Source organism: Bufo gargarizans, chromosome 1 (genome assembly GCF_014858855.1).
Source record: "Bufo gargarizans isolate SCDJY-AF-19 chromosome 1, ASM1485885v1, whole genome shotgun sequence".
NCBI lineage: Eukaryota > Metazoa > Chordata > Amphibia > Anura > Bufonidae > Bufo > Bufo gargarizans.
This window is the reverse complement of record NC_058080.1, coordinates 744,854,449-744,874,378: the sequence shown is the minus strand read 5'-3', so window position 1 is coordinate 744,874,378 and position 19,930 is coordinate 744,854,449. Positions and strand designations below refer to the sequence as shown.

General features: G+C 44.8%; 1 pseudogene; it reads left to right on the top strand.

Moving 5' to 3' along the window:
- Positions 1-4,380: 4,380 nt before the first annotated feature.
- Positions 4,381-8,695, top strand: LOC122937888 (annotated as a pseudogene).
- The last annotated feature ends 11,235 nt before the right edge of the window (positions 8,696-19,930 follow it).

Genomic DNA, 19,930 nt, shown 5'->3' with positions numbered 1-19,930 from the left:
GCTATGACATGCAGACTGATTCTCTGCTGAAATGAAACCAGATTCTCTGTTACGGGACCTCTCTCCTCTGCCTGGGTGCTGGGCCTAAATATATGCCAATGGACTGTTGCAGTGGTGGCTGACGTGAAGCCTGATTCTATGCTATGACATGCAGACTGATTCTCTGCTGACATGAAGCCAGATTCTCTGTTACGGGACCTCTCTCCTCTGCCTGGGTGCTGGGCCTAAATATATGCCAATGGACTCTTACAGTGGTGGGTGACGTGAAGCCAGATTCTCTGCTATGGAACCTCTCTCCAATTGATATTGGTTCATTTTAATTTATTTTCTTTTTCTTTTAATTCATTTCCCTATCCACATTTGTTTGCAGGGGATTTACCTACATGTTGCTGCCTTTTGCAGCCCTCTAGCCCTTTCCTGGGCTATTTTACAGCCTTTTTAGTGCCGAAAAGTTCGGGTCCCCATTGACTTCAATGGGGTTCGGGCGAAGTCCCGAACATTTCCGGGAAGTTCGGCCGAACTTCTCGAACCCGAAAATTCAGGTGTTCGCTTAACTCTAGTCACCACTCCTGACATGGCTTTATGTATTCCCCATGTAATAACAATTTAGGAGCATCTTTTCTTCTGACTGTTTATATATTGGCTTTCCTTTATTATTACTGCTAGAAGTTATAATATAATTGCTATTAGCTTTTAATAATCATTATGGGTACAGACAGGTGTTTGCTAGTTTGGGGGGGGGGGGGTACCTGCACTCATTGTATCCGGTCAGTGCAGCCATGTTTAGGTGTGCAGGTACACGACCCCAACCCGTTAACTACCCCTCCGCACCCTTTTAAAAAACAGAAAGCGAATAGAAAATCTTTCCTAATTGCGATGTTAGAATTCAGAAAGGAATGGCGCAACATTGAGCCCTAACAACAGATGTTTCAGAACTGTTATTACATGGCTAATACATCCATAAAATAAATTACACGTCAGGAGTGTTGATCGGTCATGTTTAAACCAGTATTATGTAAAACATGTATTTTGCTCATAATAGTAATATACCAAAAAATGGTTTGGAACATATTGGTGTGTTCATATATTAATGTACATGTTATGTTGTATTTTTCAGAATGGAGGACAGCCTTGAGGAGGAGGAGGATGAACAGAGTGGTGCCCATCAGTCAAGTACCTGTGAGGGGGAACCTCCTGCCTCGCAAGCTATGGGTGAAACTGCAGAAGGGACCAGCAGTTCCTCCACCTCTCAACCCTCAGCCTACGCTGTGCCTCCCCAAATCCCAGTTTGCCATTACCAGGCCGCCGGTGCAGGCAAATCCCTCCTGTCGAGGCTGGGACAAATAGACAAGTGGTGGCAAAGTTGTCTCCAGTCCGGCAGGAGGATCATTTTTATTTATTTCTCCGCAGTCTGGCGTCGTTTTTGAGGAGGCTGCCTTCAGAACAAGTGCCGAGAACAGAAGCGGCTCTCGGTATAGTTCTGGAGGCAGCCACTCCACCTAATGAGCCTTCTGAACTGTTCCTCGCTCTGGAGAATTGGCACAGCCAAGGGCACATGTCTGGCCCCCAGCAAGCGCCAATTCCCCAGGTGCCACAACAGTTGTCTCACACAAGCCAATTTTATGGGCAACTTACTGACCCATGTACCCAGTATGATGGCAACACGCCATATGGCCAGCCTAGCCCCATCTCACCACTCTGGGCCACCTTCACATCCCTCTTACCCTGGATCCCAGGTTCAGGGTCCAACTGGGTCATCCAGATGTTTTTTAAATTTGTAAGTTTTATTTACACATTATTGTTTATATTTTTTTTTTTACTACTACAAAAAAAAAATAATCTGTGCTAAAATAAACAGAGTTTTTCACCCATTTCCTTGTTTTGTGTCTTTATTATATACATTGAATTCTTTACATTATATTTAGGCAGCACAAACACAAACATTTTTTAATTTGACACTTTTATTATACATTTATATAACCTACATACACCTAAATAGATAAACACAATTTTTAAATCATTTACACACATAATACATTTACTTATAAACAATATCTACACACTTACTAATGGTATTTTACCTTTTAGTTTTTATAATACATAACCACATAAAATACTAGTTAATGTCCATTGTGAACACAATAGTATAGACAATACACATGTAGTTTACGGACATTACACATGTGATGATAGTGAGGGTAACTGCGTCACTAAGTATTATGGTGAGGCAGCCATACATGTCACCCACGCGGGAAAAATAGCGCAATGCAATCGCATAAAAACTGACAGCACTTGCAATCAAAATCACGCGTTTTTCCCTGAACGCACCCGTAAAGCATCCAGCCCCAATCTGCGACGCCCATGTGATAGAGGCCTAAGGCTGAGTTCACACTTGAGTTATTTGGTCAGTTTAGGCCCCGTGACTGCCCAATAAGTGAAGTGCGCAGTGATTCTAAGAGCGACGCCTGTCATCTGCATGTCATACAGACTCACAGTATTATGTCACTACCACAGCAGACTCCCTATGCGTGTTACTGCAAGGCACAGTGTTCTACACCGCTATACAGGCGCAATGCTCTACACCGCTATACAGGCACAGTGTTCTACACCGCTATACAGGCACAGTGTTCTACACCGCTATACAGGCACAGTGTTCTACACCGCTATACAGGCACAGTGTTCTACACCGCTATACAGGCACAGTGCTCTACACCGCTATACAGGCACAGTGTTCTACACCCCTATACAGTCACAGTGTTCTACACCGCTATACAGGCACAGTGTTCTACACCGCTATACAGGCACAGTGTTCTACACCGCTATACAGGCACAGTGTTCTACACCGGTATACAGGCACAGTGTTCTACACCGCTATACAGGCACAGTGTTCTACACCGCTATACAGGCACAGTGTTCTACACCGCTATACAGGCACAGTGTTCTACACCACTATAAAGGCACAGTGTTCTACACCGCTATACAGGCACAGTGTTCTACACCGCTATACAGGCACAGTGTTCTACACCGCTATACAGGCACAGTGTTCTACACCGCTATACAGGCACAGTGTTCTACACCCCTATACAGTCACAGTGTTCTACACCGCTATACAGGCACAGTGTTCTACACCGCTATACAGGCACAGTGCTCTACACCGCTATACAGGCACAGTGTTCTACACCGCTATACAGGCACAGTGTTCTACACCGCTATACAGGCACAGTGTTCTACACCGCTATACAGGCACAGTGTTCTACACCGCTATACAGGCACAGTGTTCTACACCGCTATACAGGCACAGTGTTCTACACCGCTATACAGGCACAGTGTTCTACACCGCTATACAGGCACAGTGCTCTACACCACTATACAGGCACAGCGTTCTACACCGCTGTACAGGCGCACTGTTCTACACCGCTATACAGGCACAGTGTTCTACACCACTATACAGGCACAGTGTTCTACACCGCTATACAGGCACAGTGTTCTACACCGCTATACAGGCACAGCGTTCTACACCGCTATACAGGCACAGCGTTCTACTCCGCTATACAGGCACAGTGCTCTACACCGCTATACAGGCACAGTGTTCTACACCGCTATACAGGCACAGTGTTCTACACCGCTATACAGGCACAGTGCTCTACACCGCTATACAGGCACAGTGCTCTACACCGCTATACAGGCGCAGTGTTCTACACCGCTATACAGGCACAGTGTTCTACACCGCTATACAGGCACAGTGTTCTACACCACTATACAGGCACAGTGTTCTACACCGCTATACAGGCGCAGTGTTCTACACCGATATACAGGCACAGTGTTCTACACCGCTATACAGGCACAGTGTTCTACACCACTATACAGGCACAGTGCTCTACACCGCTATACAGGCACAGTGTACTACACCGCTATACAGGCACAGTGTTCTACACCGCTATACAGGCACAGTGTTCTACACCGCTATACAGGCACAGTGTTCTACACCGCTATACAGGCACAGTGTTCTACACCACTATACAGGCACAGTGTTCTACACCGCTATACAGGCACAGTGTTCTACACCGCTATACAGGCACAGTGTTCTACACCGCTATACAGGCACAGCGTTCTACTCCGCTATACAGGCACAGTGCTCTACACCGCTATACAGGCAAAGTGCTCTACACCGCTATACAGGCACAGTGTTTGTGATGTTGTGATAGATCACTGTGACCTTTCCCCTTTTTCTCCTGATGCATGATGGGGGAGGAGGAGCTGTACCAGGAAGTCAGACAGTGTGTGTGAGGGGAACTGGAAGCAGACACATGAGGCTGAGAAGGGATTACATCTGATAAGGACAGAAGCTGTTGGAATAAGACTCCTCCATGTAAGAAGCCATAATGTTCTGAGTAATAAACCTTGCTCTGGTTAAGTAGTACATCGGCCTGTGTGCGTAACTTGCTGAGCAGATACCGGCAGCATTGCCAGCAGCACCTGAGAGACACAGAGTGTCCAGGGGACATAACAGTGGCGACGAGGATTGTGGATTTTAGCACACATGGCCTTCATAGGGTTTATTCAACCATTTGATCCTGCAGCTGAGTCATGGACCTCCTGGGTGGAGAGGCTGGAACAGTATATGGAAGCGAATAATGTGACTGTTGAAAAGAGAAGTGCAGTTTTTCTCACTGCATTGGGTCAAGCTGCATATGGAACCCTCAGAGACCTTGTTTCTCCAGACAAGCCAGCCTCTAAGTCCCTGCCTGAGTTAATTCAGACGCTACATACACACTACAACCCGAAGCCGTTGGAAATCGCGGAGCGGTTTAAATTCTACGGTAGAAGGCAGCAGGCCGGGGAGGATGTAAAGACATATATCATTGCTTTACGTAAACTGGCTGCCACTTGTCAGTTTGGAGACTACCTACAGACGGCTCTCCGTGACATGTTCGTCATGGGACTCTGCGACCCAGCCATACAGAAACGTTTACTCACAGAACCCGACTTGACTCTGACGAAAGCCACTGACCTTGCTACGGTCATGGAGTTGGCAACACGGGACGCCACCCTACTGAAGGCACCACCTACAACTCCTGCAAGCCAGGGTGAGGAAATATTCCACACTGCTATCACTCAACGCTCGAGACGCCCGTCCCCTGCCACTCAGCTTAAACCTCGCCACCCTAATTCTTCTGTCTCTGGGACCCCGACTTGCTACCGTTGTGGTAACACTACTCACAGTGCGCCTGCTTGCAAGTTCAAGGATGTCGTTTGTTTTCGCTGTGGGAAGACTGGTCATATTGGGCGCGTTTGCCGCAGCTCTCGCTCCCCGAACACTACCACAAAAGATAGACGTAAACAGACATTCCGTGTGGATATGGACAATAACGGTTTTAGCTCTGATGAGGAGACATGTGTCCAGCATGTTGGACTGTTTCGAGTAGCTGGGAGTACTCCGGCGATTAAAGTGGATGTCACACTCAATGGCTGTCCTGTCTCCATGGATGTTGATACAGGGGCAGCTGTGTCTGTCATTTCATGGACTGATTTAAAGGCATCGGGTCTGTCCCTGCCGCTAAAACCTACAAAGCTCACGCTACAAACCTACAGCAAGGAACTACTACAGCCCTTGGGTTATGTAAAGCCCCTTGTTACATTAGGCAACCACAGTCAAAGTCTACGCCTTTATGTTGTAAGGAATGGAGGTCCTCCGCTGTATGGAAGGGACTGGATCAAAGCCCTGGGCATGCCTCCTTTTACCATTGCCCAATGTACATTGCTTTCTAAAGTAGACCATTGGGTGGAATCCCTGAAGTCACGTTTTAAAGAGGTTTTTGAGGACTCTTTGGGCACCGTAAAAGGAAAGATGGCCCACCTCCTCTTGAAGCCTGGTGCTACACCTCGTTTTTGTAAGGCAAGATCAGTACCTTTTGCCTTGCGGAAAAAAGTGGAAGCAGAGCTGGACCACCTATTGGCTGAAAAGATCATAACGAAAGTGGATAGAAGTGAATGGGCATCACCAATTGTGCCTGTCAAGAAAAAGAATGGAGACATTAGGATTTGTGGTGATTTCAGGGTAGCTCTGAACAACCAACTTCTTGTGGATCAATACCCATTGCCTCGACTTGAAGATTTATTTGGCTCACTGGCTGGGGGGCAAAAGTTTACAAAAATAGACTTAAAGCAAGCTTACCTGCAACTGCAAGTACACCCAGATTCACGCCATCTGTTGACCATTAACACTCATAAAGGATTATTCCAGTATAACCGCATGGTTTTTGGCATAGCCCCAGCTCCAGCCATCTGGCAGCGGATCATGGATGAGGTACTGGCAGGAATACCTTTCACCCAATGTCTACTGGATGACATGCTCATCACTGGTCCCACTGATGAAGAACACAGAAAGAATGTTGAAGCTGTGCTAGGGAGACTCCAAAAGTATGGTTACGTGTTAATCTGTCAAAATGCGAATTTCTCAAGTCTCAACTGGAGTTTTGTGCCCACACGGTGGACCGTCATGGGTTACACACTACTGAAGAAAAGGTTAAAGCCCTTACCCATGCCCCTACCCCCCGGAATGTCACCCAGCTCAGGTCCTACCTTGGCCTCCTAAATTACTACCACCGTTTCTTGCCGAACCTAGCGCACCAGCTCTACCCATTACATCGCTTACTGGATGCAAGAGCTAAATGGATATGGACAGACAAATGTGAAGAAGCTTTTCGGCTTTCTAAAGAACTCATTCTGTCTTCTCGAGTTCTGGTCCACTATGATTTAAAGAAACCCGTCATCCTGGCTTGTGATGCCTCGCCTTATGGACTGGGTGCAGTGCTTTCCCATGTCATGCCGGATGGCACGGAGCGCCCCATTTCTTTTGCCTCCAGGTCTTTAACCTCAGCAGAACAAAACTACTCCCAGATTGACAAGGAAGCTTTGGCCATTGTATGGGCCACAAAAAAATTTCACGCGTACGTCTATGGTCGGGAGTTCACACTTATCACTGACCACAAACCTCTGTTGTCAATACTGAACCCTCAGAAAGGAATTTCTACAACAACCGCATCTCGCTTACAAAGGTACGCTTTATTTTTAGGAGCTTATGCTTATTCGATCAGATACCGCTCCCATGATACCCATGGCAATGCAGATGCATTTTCCAGATTGCCACTAAGAGATGACCACCCACTAAGAGAGGTACGTGTAGTGGAAGTACACAGGCCACAATCTTGCATGTCCACCTCCCTGATTGCCAGACATACAGCCACAGATCCTTTCCTGTCTCAGATATTCTCTTATGTTCAGACTGGATGGCCAGGGAGTGTTTCAGGTGACTTTCGTCCGTACTTTGCCAGAAAATGTGAGCTTGTGACTAATGCTGGTTGCCTACAATGGGGCAATAGAGTGATTGTACCCCAGTACTTGCAATCAACCATGCTAAGGATACTGCATGAAGGCCATCCTGGTGTGGTGCGCATGAAGCAGCGGGCCCGGAGCTATGTTTGGTGGCCACAAATGGATACAGCAATTGAAGATTATGTTGCTCAATGTCCTGGGTGCTGTCAAGCCCAGCGACCCCAAAAGAGAGGAACCCTGCAACCTTGGCCATGGCCAACAGAACCGTGGTCCAGACTCCATCTTGATTTTGCTGGCCCCATCCAGGGTAAAATGTATTTGATCGTGGTAGATGCACATTCAAAATGGCCGGAGGTTTTTCAAATGCCTTCTATTACCTCAGCTGCTACCATTCTAGTCTTAAGGAAGCTCTTTGCTCAATTTGGCTTGCCTACAGCCATAGTCTCCGACAATGGAACTCAATTTACATCGCATGAGTTTCAATCCTTCCTTAGTGGTTTGGGTGTCCAACACTACAAAACAGCTCCTTATCATCCAGCTTCAAATGGGCTGGCAGAACGATTTGTGCAGTCATTTAAGAAGCACTTACTGTCCACTCTGGACCAGGTTGGACTGTCAGAAGAGAAGCTGCTGGAATTCTTGATCATGTACCGTAACACGAAACACGCTACTACTGGGCTGTCACCGGCTTTTCTTATGTTTGGCAGGCATCTCCGCACCAAACTTGATTTAGTTCGTCCGCAGGAGCAGTCACCAACACCTCCTCCGCCGGGCCGTCTGGGATTCCGTGCCGGTGATCTTGTATGGTCTCAGAATTACAGAGCTTTGCCTCCTTGGCTTCCTGGCGTTATTGATGGAACTCTTGGCAGAAGAATGTACCTTGTCCGCCTGGAGGAAGGCATTTGTGTTCGGCGACACCTTTCACAATTGAGGAAACGCATTTGCCGGCCACTAGTGACAAAACCGACCCTTCTTTCTGACCACCCACCAGAGTCTACTCTGAACTCTGCTGGTGACATATGGCATGGTGTCTGGCATGATCCCACAAGTTTACACCCAAACCCTGAACCGGTTGGTGACCATATTCCTGAGGAGCCCGGACATGTGCCTGAAGTTACAGAGACTGATTTGTCTGTGGGACGCCCACTGACCTCTCCAGTACCTTTGACTGACTTTATTCCTCCCGGTGCTGTACCTCTGCGTAGGTCTACCCGTCAAAGACGTCAAACGCCTCGCTGGCAAAGTGCTGAAATCTTACGGGACACATTGGAGGTCAGGGAACAGAGACAAAGGGCTCATGAAGTGCTGCGGAAATCACAGAACTGAATTGGAGATACTACTTGCTGAACTGATCTCGCTTGCCTTGTTATGTTATGTGTTCAACATTTTGTTCTCTTGTTATGTTTTTGTTTTTTTTGTTTTTTTGGGGAGGAAAGGAGGTGTGATGTTGTGATAGATCACTGTGACCTTTACCCTTTTTCTCCTGATGCATGATGGGGGAGGAGGAGCTGTACCAGGAAGTCAGACAGTGTGTGTGAGGGGAACTGGAAGCAGACACATGAGGCTGAGAAGGGATTACATCTGATAAGGACAGAAGCTGTTGGAATAAGACTCCTCCATGTAAGAATGCCATAATGTTCTGAGTAATAAACCTTGCTCTGGTTAAGTAGTACATCGGCCTGTGTGCGTAACTTGCTGAGCAGATACTGGCAGCATTGCCAGCAGCACCTGAGAGACACAGAGTGTCCAGGGGACATAACAGTGTTCTACACCGCTATACAGGCACAGTGCTCTACACCGCTATACAGGCACAGTGCTCTACACCGCTATACAGGCACAGTGTTCTACACCCCTATACAAGCACAGTGTTCTACACCACTATACATGCACAGTGTTCTACACCGCTATACAGGCACAGTGTTCTACACCGCTATACAGGCACAGTGTTCTACACCGCTATACAGGCACAGTGTTCTACACCGCTATACAGGCACAGTGTTCTACACCACTATACATGCACAGTGTTCTACACCGCTATACAGGCACAGTGTTCTACACCACTATACAGGCACAGTGTTCTACACCGCTATACAGGCACAGTGTTCTACACCGCTATACAGGCACAGTGTTCTACACCGCTATACAGGCGCACTGTTCTACACCGCTATACAGGCACAGTGTTCTACACCCCTATACAAGCACAGTGTTCTACACCACTATACATGCACAGTGTTCTACACCGCTATACAGGCACAGTGTTCTACACCGCTATACAGGCACAGTGTTCTACACCGCCATACAGGCACAGTGTTCTACACCGCCATACAGGCACAGTGTTCTACACCGCTATACAGGCACAGTGTTCTACACCGCTATACAGGCACAGTGTTCTACACCGCTATACAGGCACAGTGTTCTACACCACTATACATGCACAGTGTTCTACACCGCTATACAGGCACAGTGTTCTACACCACTATACAGGCACAGTGTTCTACACCGCTATACAGGCACAGTGTTCTCCACCGCTATACAGGCACAGTGTACTACACCGCTATACAGGCACAGTGTTCTACACCGCTATACAGGCACAGTGTTCTACACCACTATACAGGCACAGTGTTCTACACCGCTATACAGGCACAGTGTTCTACACCACTATACAGGCACAGTGTTCTACACCGCTATACAGGCGCACTGTTCTACACCGCTATACAGGCTCTCTGCAGCCAGGAAATAGCCGTTTCGCAGAATTTCTGAGGAAAAATTCGGTAAGATCCGAATTTATTTGCGGTGAATTGCATTAAAAAATGGCTAATTGAATTTTTACAATTTTTGCTCATCTCTAGTTAAGAATTCACAGTGAAGGGTAATATTAGCGGTGCACGTTCAATAGAAAATTTGATTCTCAGCCTGAAGGAACGTTAAATATGAAAATAATAAATACTTTATTAGAACTCAGTAACGGGGTATAGATAAAATCAGGCATACAGGAAATCAGAAATGCGGAGAGGGATCAGGTGATAGTCCATCCAGCACTCTGAGAGCCTGACTGATAACCTGTGTATGAGGCCAAGGTCCTGTGTTGGGGCACACTGATTGACGTATAGCCTGTATCCACAGGGTATTGTGAACACAACACTCAGTACAAGGACTATTGATCTAGTGCACTTATCGTTTGCACTTGCTCAAGTATTCTAGCAATGTCGTGGACAGTCAATGCAGTTAAAGCAGCTCTTAATGGGTCCTGGTGCACCCTAACACTGCTACCCTAGTGAATGAATGATGCGTCTGCTTAGGTGCGCTCACATACAGGCAGCTATTGTGACACGGTTATCACTTGATGAAGCTGCCCTATTTAGTGAGCGATAGATGACACGGCAATCGCTCTACGCGTTTCAACATGACAGATATGTATCATCAGGAGCGAGCTTGCTTCATTACAGTGTCAGTTAAAGTGAAGCTACCGCACTGTGACGTGCGTACATCGGCGCTGTGATGGCCGTATGCGGCCAGCTACACGCTGGATATAAATAATCTAAGACCCGCCGCCCGAGGGTGAGTGCCGGCACTGGTCTCCAATCAGGGATGGAGGCGCGTCATCTGACACGCTCCCTGAGAAGACCGTCGCACAGTACAGCATCATACGCTCACGAGGAGGAGCATAACTATGCTCGATTATATGGGGGAATATTCGAACGTGGTTTGAATAGTCGAATGACCACACTTAAAAGGATTGATCAGGGTATATAAGGAGGATCAAAACATGAGAAGTACCCTCAATAACTACTTAGATGGTCCACATAAACAGCATGTAGATTGAAATGAGTAACTGCAATATGAGCCACCATTCTGCAAAACATGCGAGGTGGTAGCATCAATCAATAGACACTGTAGATGAATGCCACCCAAAATTTGTGGCAAAGTGATAGACCACGTATTCGCGCCCATGGTATCTTAAATAAAGCAGGAAAACGAAACTGCCTCATTTAATCCCTTGGGATATACTGTGTCCAGAGTGGGTAAAAGCATTCTTGTTGATAGTAGCTCCATTTCCCTGAAGAAGCCACATTTAGCGGTGAAACATGTTGGGGGAGCTTTTGTCTTAGATTAGGTGTATGTATGACCAAGTGTCACAGCGAGGAGTGACTGCAGACTCACCTGCGCCTGGACACTAAGTGGCGGAGAGTCGCGCTAAAGATACATAGATACACAGAGCAAGTGATTTAAAGCGACCTGATAGGTGATCCTCTAGCATGCGATCCATCTAGGCGAACAAATGTTTGCCGTCAATAGAAAATAAAAAGGAGGATGGACGCATGATAAGGAGGCGAGATATATGGGTGAAGTAACCCTCAATCTCCGCCACCGGAGTTCAAACTGCACCTAAAATTTTTAAGTTTCCCTTTTTCTCCAGGTTCATATTATTTCTAATAAATAAAATAAACGTTACGTTTTAAATTTGACTTGAAACGGGAGTCTATTAGTCTAGGAAACTAGGCTATTTGAACTATATTATTTGGAATATCCCGGGTCCAAATGGGTCCTTGTAATATTATTCCTAAAGCGGAGGTAAACCCTCCTAGAATTTTGACCCCTTAAAAAACAGCAAAGGAGATAATCCTCCAAGTCGCTGTAGGGTGAACTTCCAGTTGGAACAGTCATAGAATATAAAATCAATATATATTTATATATATATATATATATATATATATATATACACCCTACTACCAAGTACCAATCAGATGTCCAGTAAGTACCTCACTCAAACCTAAGAAGGAAATAGCAAAATAGGGCTTCTAGGGAACTGGTATGGCAGGTTTCCTCAATCAAAAATTGAGCTCGGAGAACCTTACCATAGAGGCAAGTCAAGTGTTCTCTAATGCACATATCCCGTTAGGTCAAACGGATATTAATATAGACTTCAGGAACCTGAATAAGACTTATAGCCAACATATATGACCGTGGTGGGAGATAGCGAGTTTGGAGACATATATACAACAGGGCATGGTATACAGAGGATTACGTATTCCCCTGAGACCAAACGCACACCTAGAAGACACCCAGTTCACCAAGGGCTGGGAAGATCTCTTAACAGAGTGCTCTCTAAGACTATTGAAATATCTAGCTATATATGAGAAGGAGTTCCTCAATAACGTGGACCAACAATTAGAGAGGGAGATCAGAGAAATACAGGAATTTGGCCAACACCCAGAGTTTCTTGATCTTGAACAAAAAATTAAGAAAAATATAGATACGTTAGGAAAGGAAACACGCTAAATACCTGAGGGATCGGACTGACTTTGAGAGCAACAGAGTATACATTTGGAGGAATAGAGTGAATAATCGGAATCCACAAAGGGTATACAGGGAAAATTCAGAGACAGAAACCTCAGGAACAGAGGGGTCAGGCTATAGCTCCACAGGGCAGGGGAATCGCTCAAAAGGAACGAAGCGTAAGACTAAGAAAAGACAGTACCCCCCAAGAAAATCGTCCCTAGAGAGATGTGAATCACTTCAATCATGTGTGAGAGGCCTAACAGGAAAACAAAGTACACCAAATGTAAACACTGTTGCAACGAATATAAGTGGGTTACCTACACAATCCTATCCATCTCCATCTATACAACCCTTCTCGTTTGGTCCACCCCAAGGGGGGACGGTGGGCCAGGGACATGCAGTGTTTCAACCACAAACATCACAACCCTCAACTCTTCACATTCTGCAGAGACGAATATGGGTCTAGGAGAAAAAAACTACAACTATTGCCCCCCTTTTTAGGCCAAACAGGGGTTCAACTGAGGGACAGAGAGAGATGGGATTACAGCAAATAGCTGATAGGACATGCATTGAATATCTAGAAGATCCAGATGACAAACAGATCATTAATCTGTCAAAATATACCTTAACACCATCAGAAAAAATTCTCTTAAGTAAAGGTCTCACCTTTACTCCGGTCCCACAGTGTGATAAGTTCCTATGGATCAAGGACGTAAACTGGCTTTGCACAAGGTACATAAACAAGAAGAAAATGACGCACGTAGATTATATGACAAAGAAAGGAGATGTGTGGAGATGTTGGAATCATTACAGAAGGAGAGTGAGGGTTATGAAATTAATCCTGATCCCCCGTTTTCAACATTAAAACCAAAATCAAAAATGACCCCACAGTTCACACAGTTCCAAGAAATAGAGACCTTTGTGCAGCTTGTTACCCAGGATATTAAATCCTTGCAAATGAGGAAAGACCATATAGTACAAAACCTTAGCACTGAGGAACAAAAGGCTCTAGAAACCCTCAGGAAGAATAAGGATGTCATAATAAAACCGAGGGACAAAGGGGGCAACATAGTCATTCAAGACAGAAATGACTATGTTAATATGGTACTGAAACTTTTAAAAGATAAGCAGACATATCAACCCCTGGCAAACGACCCCACAAAAGAATTTCAGAATGAACTCAAAAAGCTATTAAATGAAGCACTTCAAGAGAACATCATAACAAAGGATGAATATCAATATCTCTATAATAAAAACCCAATGATCTCCACTTTCTACGCCCTTCCAAAGGTGCACAAGGATAAACAACCAGTTCCAGGAAGACCAATTGTCTCGGGTAACGACAATCTAACACAGGCCGTGAGTGAATACATTGACCAAATACTAAGACCCTTTGTGACCACCCTGCCCTCATATATCAGGGACACCAAAGATCTCCTCCTCAAGATTAATGATATCGCACTGACACCAAACACAGTTTTAGCAAGTTTTGATGTAGAATCACTTTATAGCAACATCCAACACTCACTGGGAATACACGCGGTAGAATATTATTTAAATACTAGAAGTCAAAATTTTAATAAGCACAATAAGTTTGTTTTGTCATCACTAAAGTTTATTTTGGAGCACAATTATTTTGTTTTTCAGGGACAATTTTATAAACAAATTAACGGTACCGCGATGGGGACGTCATGTGCCCCCACGTATACAAACCTATTTTTAGGGTGGTGGGAAAGTGATCACGTTTTCATGGAGGGAATGTCGCCATATATCTGTCACATTATATTTTGGGGCAGATATATTGACGACATTCTCATCCTATGGGATGGGGGTCACTCATTATTTCACGAATTCACTCAAATTAAATCACAACAATATAGGTATGAAGTATACCTATGAGATTCAAGAAAATTAGATTGTGTTCCTTGATTTGAAAATAAAGAAGACAGAAAGTGGTCACTTAGTGACAGAGGTTTTTAGAAAGCCAATGTCAACAAATAGTTACCTGCATTGGAACAGCTGGCACCCCATCTCTCTGAAGAAGGGAATTCCTGTAGGCCAATATTTGAGGGCACGCCGGAACTGTTCAGATGAGGCCTCTTTTTCTAGAGAGAGTGGACAACTTCTCCAGAGATTTAGGAAGAGAGGATACCCAAAGAGATCCTTAAAAAACACATACAACAGAGCCAATAGAGTCAAGAAAGAAGATCTTCTAAAAGAAACCCCCCCCCCCAAAAAAAAGTGATGTCATCAGATGTATAGGTACCTATGACGGGTACAATAGAGAAATTTATGGAATCCTAAGAAAATACTGGCATATTATAAAATCAGACAGAGATTTAAATATGGTACTTACCCCGAATCCATCTGTAACGTATAGAAGGGGCACTAACCTAAAAGATCAGTTGGTGCCTAGCCATCTAACGAGGAGGAGACAAATTCTGGAAAAACAACTGAAAGATATCGAGGATCATCGCCATGTGGAGAGTGCTCTTTCTGTAGGTATGTCCCCCGCATAAAAAAGTACACCAATCCTACTGATAAAAAGGAGTACGAAATAAAACAACTTATTACATGTAAAACGCAGGGGGTGGTGTATCTGGCCACTTGCCCATGCCCTAAACTATATGTGGGTAAAACTGTACAAGAGCTAAGACGCCGCATCTCAGGGCATATCAGTACCATTGAAACAGGAAAAGATACATCAATCGCCAGGCACATCAAATATTTCCATAATAATAAGAGCTCCGTTTTACGATTCTGGGGCATCGAGAAAATATCCTTAGGACCAAGAGGGGGTAACTTGGATAAAAAAATTGCTACAGAGTGAGGCCCGCTGGATTCATAGACTGGACACAAGGCCTTAATGAAGTTTTTTTTTTCACTGCCTTTATTTAGATAATTGGGAGGTACACCCCCTCCAAAACATACACTAGTATTATGATTATTAAACAATAAGAAAAAAGAAAAAAAACAAATCACCTAGCCTCATATAATCTGATCCTTCACTCTAAATATAAGGATAAAAAGAGAGAACAATAGTGAATCGCCATATATGTATAGAATAAAATAAACATAAATAAAAAGCATGTGAATGGAAGTAATACCTAGAGCATCTCACCATGCATGTACAGGAGACTATAGAAGTAGAAAGTAGGATATAGACCTCAATATAAGTAATACTGATGAGGAAATAGCACTCGGTTAGGAGATCTTCCTGTAATATAATAGCAGCGGATAAAATGCAGAAATAAAGAACATAATAGAACATCAGGATATGGTGCTGGAAGTCCAGACGCATGCGTGGCCCTTCGTGGACATATGCTATGTTACCTAAACATCTGAAGAATTGTGAAGTTTACCAACAGGCGCTGTGATATCGTGGAGATGATAACTGAAGTACTGGCGCAAGCGCTGTGCGAACCGACACTTAAAAATCTAAGAATGGATGAATGTGTGGCCAAACTGGGAGAGATAGGTATTCTCTGTGGAATTTCTAAGAGTAGGAGCATGCGCCGTAATTACCTGGAGTACGAGAATCTAAGTGCAGGCGCATGCGTTGTACCGACATACTCCTGAAAAGGGTTTCCCTTATTTTCAAAGACCTCACGCACGCACAGTAGGTATCTTTAAGTATAACATGCGCCGGAATACCCGAGAGATGACAATTTAAAGAATAGGCGCATGCAATGTACAAATCCATACCCAAAATTCGAAGTCCAGCCGCATGCACAGCGTAATTAGGAAAAACTCCAAAGCATGCGCCGAAAGACCTAGGAGAGAAAACCTAAGTCTAGGCGCATGCGCTGTACCGTCACATCTTTAATCCGGACAAATCTCTAAGTTCTTAAGCATGTGCCGGTAAGCGTACGACGCGATGATATGACGAAAGCACAATGATGAAGGCGGGTGATTGGGTTACCGGACTATCATACAAATGCATAGCAGCGACTGGCTGCAGGATATCTAACGACCCACCCAGAGTGGGTAAAAGCGTTCAGTTGAAAAGCATTCTTGTTGATAGTAGCTCCATTCCCCTGAAGAAGCCACATTTAGTGGTGAAACATGTTGGGGGAGCTTTTGTCTTAGATTAGGTGGATGTATGACCAAGTGTCACAGCGAGGAGTGACTGCAGAATCACCTGCGCCTGGACACTAAGTGGGGGAGAGTCGCGCTAAAGATACATAGATACACAGAGCAAATGATTTAAAGCGACCTGATAGGTGATCCTCTAGCATGCGATCCATCTAGGCGAACAAATGTTTGCCGTCAATAGAAAATAAAAAGCAGGATGAACGCATGATAAGGAGGCAAGATATATGGGTGAAGTAACCCTCAATCTCCGCCACCGGAGTTCAAACTGCGCCTAAAATTTTAAAGTTTCCCTTTTTCTCCCGGTTCATATTATTTCTAATAAATAAAATAAACGTTACGTTTTAAATTTGACTTGAAACGGGAGTCTATTAGTCTAGGAAACTAGGCTATTTGAACTATATCAGTTTGAAAATCCATTCGGTTTCTTTGCGGAGCAATGGCACATCAGTGTTCCCTCCGAGAACGGATGTCACAATGTGCTCGATCCCTTGGACCTTCAGCACATCTGGGTTGCCCCCATAATAATCACACATGTGGCATGCCACAGATGTATCACGCTTATTTTTGATGTCCAGTAGGTGTTCACCAATACGTCTCCGTAATTCACGTCTGGTCTTACCCACATACTGTACACCGCATTGGCAAGTCAAAAGATACACCACTCCCACTGATGTACATCTAATGAAGGATCTGATGGAACATCTTTCCTTGGTCACTTGGCTAGTAAAGTATGCCCCCTTCATGATGTTGCTACAAATGATGCATGTACCGCATGGAAAGGTGCCAGTAAGTGTATTTTTGAGCCATGTGTCCGGTGTTGGGTGTAAGTAAGTACTGTGGACCAGGCGATCACGTATGTTAGAACTACGGTGGAATGTGAATGGGGGGACAATCTAACACTAACTCGCCAATATCTGGGTCAGACTGCAATATGGGCCAATGTTTCTGAAGGATATCACGTACACGTTTCTCTGTTTTATCATACAGGCTATACGTCAATCAGTGTGCCTCAACACAGGACGTTGGCCTCATACACAGGTTACTAGTCAGGCTCTCAGAGTGCTGGATGGACTATCACTTGATCCCTCTCCGCATTTCTGATTTCCTGTATGCCTGATTTTATCTATACCATATTAAACGTTCCTTCAGGCTGAGAATCAAATTTTCTATTGAACGTGCACCGCTAATATTACCCTTCACTGTGAATTGATAGCTGAACCTAGACTGTTGGGGAAAGGCAGGTTATATAAGTTCTGAGAGTTGGTTAGGGGACCCTAAGGAGGTCTTTTCTGAGAAGGAATTGCCAACACAGACAGCATATGTTAGTATTACATCTTCATTTAAAAATCTGACGCGTGTCTATAAGGACTATATACGGTGTTGGTGGGAAGTTCAAACCTTGGACACCTACATTAAGAATAACATAGTCCCTAGAGGATTGAGAAACCCCATCCTCCCCGCGGCCCGTGTCCGTACTAGTGATTTCCTTGCTAAGTGGGAACAGGAATCGATCGAGGGCTCTTTACGCCTTATGAGGCTGTTACTCGATGAAGAGAAACGTATGCTAAGTAAGAGTGAAAGTGATCTCAAAGAAAGTATTGCTCAAACAAAAAAGTTTAGTGAGCATACTGACTTTGTGAAAAAGGAAACTCTGTTGCAGCAAAATATTGAACGTTTCACCTGCTACATCAAGGAAAAGAAACATCTCCTGTATAATAGGGACATTAAGGATTTTAAGGAAGGTAAGGTGTTTGACTTCGGTCCAAAACGTCAAACCACCTCGGAGGTAGACAACACACCCCCAGTCTCAGACTACCTCCTGCGCCACTAAAAGACATTGGAGGTTCCCAAATAGAGGACCTTCAAGTGGTGAATTTGTCTCAACGTACGTTGTCCCCTCCTGAAATGGAAGTCCTGAGAAAGGGCCTCTCTTTCGTCCCCCTGCAAAAATTTAACATGTTCAATTGGGTCAAAGACCTTTATTTATATGCTCGCAAGCTTAAATGGAATTTTTTTTCAGGGATCGTGTCAGATGACGCGCCTCCGTCCCTGATTGGAGACCAGAGCCGGCGCTCACTCTCGGGCGGCGGGTCTTAGATTATTTATATCCGGCGTGTAGCTGGCCGCACACGGCCATCACAGCGCCGATGTACGCACGATACAGTGCGGTAGCTTCACTTTACCTGACACTGTAATGAAGCAATCTCGCTCCTGATGATACATCTGTCATGTTGAAACGCGTAGAGCGATTGCCGTGTCATCTATCGCTCACTAAATAGGGCAGCTTCATCAAGTGATAACCGTGTCACAATAACTGCCTGTATGTGAGCGCACCTAAGCAGACGCATCATTAATTGACTAGGGTAGCAGTGTTAGGGTGCACCAGGACCCATTAAGAGCTGCTTTAACTGCATTGACTGTCCACGACATTGCTAGAATACTTGAGCAAGTGCCAACGATAAGTGCACTAGATCAATAGTCCCTGTACTGAGTGTTGTGTTCACAATACCCTGTGGATACAGGCCATACGTCAATCAGTGTGCCCCAACACAGGACGTCGGCCTCATACACAGGTTATCAGTCAGGCTCTCAGAGTGCTGGATGGACTATCACCTGATCCCTCTCCGCATTTCTGATTTCCTCTACACCCCGTTATTGAGTTCTAATAAAGTACTTATTATTTTCATATTTAACGTTCCTTCAGGCTGAGAATCAAATCATCTCTAGTTAAGGCCAAAGTTGTTGCTGTCCAAAAAAAAGGATGAAAAACAGGTAACCGATTCAAATCATCTTAAATCAAACCCTCCCATGAAAGGAGAACATTCCAAACAGAAAGGAAAGGTGTTGTTTCAAAGAGGATAAGTTACTTGTTGTCCTATTTTCCCACAATGATATTTAAAATGGCAATGTAGGAAATTCTTTAGCGAGACACAAAATTCAGGGTAAGAAAATGGTTTTGTGCCAACAGCTCCTCCTCCAGAGCGGGATCAGTCACAGTCACCGCATGCACCTCTAATAAGACAAATTAGGGAATTAACATTGAATAACACAACGTATGGTGATAAGACTGAGGGGACAACTGGTTTGTTACCTTCCCCATGACTAAGAAGAACTATGACCCCTCGTCCTTACAGGGCAAAGAGGTTACATTTCTCATTGACACAAGAGCTCAGTTAAGCGTGACTAATCAGGACTTGCCTCTAATTCCAAATGCACCTGT